Source organism: Ailuropoda melanoleuca, unplaced genomic scaffold (genome assembly GCF_002007445.2).
Source record: "Ailuropoda melanoleuca isolate Jingjing unplaced genomic scaffold, ASM200744v2 unplaced-scaffold2546, whole genome shotgun sequence".
Taxonomy (NCBI): Eukaryota; Metazoa; Chordata; class Mammalia; order Carnivora; family Ursidae; genus Ailuropoda; species Ailuropoda melanoleuca.
Window position 1 is genome coordinate 1 of NW_023195459.1, and position 4,064 is coordinate 4,064.

The 4,064-nt window shown below is 57.8% G+C and overlaps 1 long non-coding RNA gene across 1 annotated transcript; it reads right to left on the minus strand.

Moving 5' to 3' along the window:
• Positions 1–299: 299 nt before the first annotated feature.
• On the minus strand, positions 300–4,058 carry LOC117798117. Its single transcript, XR_004622827.1, has 3 exons — positions 2,102–4,058; positions 1,468–1,569; positions 300–619 (listed from the first exon to the last, which is right to left on the minus strand). It is a non-coding gene; the product is annotated as an uncharacterized LOC117798117 (long non-coding RNA).
• Positions 4,059–4,064: the final 6 nt, after the last annotated feature.

Consider the following 4,064-nt stretch of genomic DNA (forward strand, 5'->3'; position numbering starts at 1 on the left):
ATGCACGCTCACACGCAGATGGGCACGTGCATATACACAGAGCTGTACACACCCCCATGGGTGCACACACATATGCACATACAGAGATGTGCACATGCATGTACAAGTACACACACATGCATATACACATACATGTGTGTGACACACGTGCACACACACGGACGGTTGTACGTGTGCACATACACACATGCACACAAGTCTGCACGTGCACACAGATATGCACATGCAGATACACCTGTGCACACAAACATATAAAACACACGGGCATGTCCGGATGCGTGCACATGCACGTNCGTCCGGATGCCTGCACATGCACGTAGACATACACACGGAAGTGCGCACACGCTTGTAACATGCAAGTGTGTACACGCGTGTGCACATATATACTTGATGTACATTTACACAGACGTGTGTGCATACACGTGTGCACATGCGTCTACATGCGCCAACCCACACACACACGCACACACACCTGTACATACACTCTCGCAGGGGGACTTTTTATGTGGATTTGACTCCACACCACGACTGTGGGAGCTGGGTAAGCTGTCTCTTTGAGGAGCTGGATGCAAGAGAGGTCCTGAGGTCCACAGGGGAGGCAGCAGGAAAGGGAAGGTGGCTGGCAGGTGAGAGGTGAAAGGGGGTGGAGAGTGCGAACCCCCCAGCATGAGCTGGAACGTGCAGGACAGCCACTGTGGCCATTACCCCTCGCCCTTAGAAATGGCCCACCCATTACTGTTGGGGGGCTGACATCTGCGTGCATCTTGGAAATTTTCACAATTACAGGATGTCTAATTGAGATCCCTGCAGGTGTCTTCAGTGGGTGCCCTAGAAGGAGCGCCCGACCTGGGGATTCCTGGTGGGCGACTCCCGTGAGGGCCCCCAGAAAAGGCAGAGGGAGGGCACACTTGGGGCCCGGGAGTGGCGGGAGGGGACCTCAGCCTAAGGCCAGGCCTTTACACTGCCTGTTGCCGGCTGGTCAGTTGGGGGGCGGTGCTCCAGAGAGGGGGCCACTGCAAGCTGGCGGATCTGGCCGGGCATCAGCAGCACCCTCTTCAGCAGGGACCCTTCTGGCTGGTCCTCTCTCCCTCCTCCTCCCCATCCTCCCACCCGATGGGCTTGAAAACCAGAGCTTGGCAAAATTCTCTCCTTGTCCTGAGACCAGACACAACCGAGCTCCGCCTGGGCCCTCTGGTCACACCTCCTGGGGGACCCATCCCGGGATGGCAATTATCAGCAGCTTCCGGGCTGCCCAAAACCTTTGGGAAGGCGCTTCGGATCATCAAAAGTTTAGCGGCGCAAATAATGGTAACAAGAATTAAAAGGCAGCGCGTCGGGCCCACACTGATGTCTTGTTTGGTTTTGCTCTAAGCGGAGTTGATCTTGTGCCTACTACNGCTACTACCGAATTGGGCAGGGCAGAAAGGAACTACATCCTCTTTCCCCCGCGAATGGATCCTGCCTCACCTGGTGATGCGAGTGTGGCGAGGGGCTCGGGTTACCCGCCCGCTGTGACCCAGGACTGGCGGCCGCCAGCAGCTCGCGGCTCCTCAATCCATCACCGCCGCGCTGCAGACCGTGCGTGGATTTCATGCTGTGCGGCGCCTCGCGCCTTAGACCCCCGCGCCCACAGACACCAAGCCGCCAGAGCAGTACGGCCCCGTGAGAGGGGGGTGCGGGGCATGTGTGCGGGCCAGGCGGCCCTGGGGTCCCNGGGCGGCCCCGGGGTCCCAGCAGATGGGAGCAGGCTTGAGCGGCCAGGGGCAGACAGAAGGTTCCGGGAGACGTCCTCCACCCAGGCCGCCTCCTCAGGCTTCCCGGGGTTGTTCACCGCTAATGAGCCCTAATTCACATGATGGGGATGTGTGCTGTTTATATTTGGAAACTTTTTACTGTGTTGGTTGTCACTTTCATTGGATTCATGGTGCTCAGGTTGGATCGATCCTCTCCTCCTGCCGGATCCCCTGCCCTCCCCTCCTCCCCGGCCCCCTGCCCTCCTCGGCCCCTTGTCCTACCCTCCTCCGGGCCCCCTGCCCTCCTCGGCCCCCTGTCCTCCCCTCCTCCCCGGCCCCCTGCCCTCAAGCCGCCCTCTGAGCTGTACCATGAGCATGGGGCCATGTACCAGCTGCATCCGTGGCTCTTCTCCAGACCACCACGGGTTCCAGGCTACCCATCCAGACTTCCAAGCCCATCCTGCTTCCCTCCAGGCAACCCATTGATCCTGGCACCTGCATCTGTGTTCACCACTCTTTGGCTGCAGCATCTGGGAGGGAGGGTCCTAAGAGACCATTTGGATGGGGCCCCTGTAGGGGAGCGGAGGGCCGAGGCCCCAGGAACAAGTTAAAGGCCAGAGCCTGGACCTGCTCAGAATACCCCTCTGGGGATCGAGCCCCTCACTGACGCGTCCAGATGTTCTGGTGGGGAGCGGTGGGCACCTGTAATCATCCAGAGGAAATACCTTTTCCCCAAGTTCTATGGCAATTCAGGAGCAAGCTTGGATACAGAGGTCATGATAAAGGGGAGAAGGACTGTGCCCTGGGGTAGGGGATCTTCTCTGAGACCACCACCAGTCTGTACAGCCTGCTTCTAAAGTGCTTTTCCAACTCCCCTTCCCACCACCTCAAACCCTCTCCAGCCTCCCTGCCAACCACACTCAGAGTTCTGTCTTCTTACTTGTGCACCCCGCAGAGGCCTCTCCTCCCCAACACTTAGGACAGCCTCATCCCTCACCCAACCTCACTTCCCCAAAACCCAGCCCTTTCTAGAGCCAGTGCACCCGTCAGCTACTGCCCACATCAAGCTGCATAACAAACCACCCCCGAAATCAGCGGCTTACGGAAGAATTTGCCCTCACTGCGACATGTCTGCAGACGGATCTCCTTTCCGCCGGTTACAGATGAGCTCGGCAGGGCAGCCCGTCTCAGGCTGTGTCTTGCTTGAGCTTGACTCCGGGCCGTGGGCTGGGCCCAGGTCTGCTCCCCGCGTATTTACCCAAAGCCTGGGCTCATGGCTATCAAGGGCACAGGACCCAAGCATGGCTTCTCCACTGTCATCCCACCGCCCGGTAGAGGCCACTTGGTCCACCTCAGCATCCATGGGGAGAGGAAAATACTTTTCTTTCTCTGCCCACAGCAGGAGAGAGACTACGAACGTTTGCTAAACAGCAGCCCAAACTCTCTCTCCCGTCTATGTCCCACTTCCCACGAAGCGTCCCCGGCTCTCCTGACCAGCCAGCCCTCCTCTCCCACCTCTGAACCTCCTGTTTCAGGACAGCCTGCTCTGGTCCTGGCTCAGTCAGCATACAGCGATGTGTGTCCCGTGGCCTCATCTGGAATGCAAACACCCTGCATGTGGGCCACCTCCTGAGGACCCATGTCCCCTGTACAAGCCCTGGGCATGGTTCCTGGCATGCAAGCGCCGCTCGATGAAGGACTTACAAATAAATGAATAAGTGAAGTTGTGCCTTTGAATCAAAAGTGACTCCCCATCCCTAAGGCTTTCTCCCAGTCATGCACAGAAGGGCCAGGTTCATGGGCCCCGGGCTCCACAAGGGAATGAACCTCCCCTGCCTGTTGCTAAGGCTTTGACATGCTGGCCCCACCCCAGGACCCCAAGGTCAGGGACAAGGAGCCAGGGTCTTCCTCCAGCAGCCTAATGTGGCCGAGACAAGATGCTCCCTCTCTGCGACTCCTCTGGCCCTGCTGATTGCCGACCGCTGCTGCACAGCTCTTCTGAGATGGCAGCAACCCACACTCTGTAAGAGGAGCAAAACACACAAAACTACACAGTCCCAATTAACACCCAGGAATGGGATGGACACGCAGCTCTTCTGCTGGTGAAAATGTGGCTTCACATCTCCCTGTATGGGTGACCCTATCACTGGCTCCACACAGTTGTGGGACAGAATTGTCAGACTCACCCTGGGTGTGGGTGGTGGGGCTCTGGTAGCTGGGACCAGGGAAGGGGAGCCAACCTATAAGAGTTAAAGCAAATCAATGAAATACTTGAAGGTCTTGTTAACACACAGTGGTCACCAAAGAAACATTTGTTGGATGGATGGATGG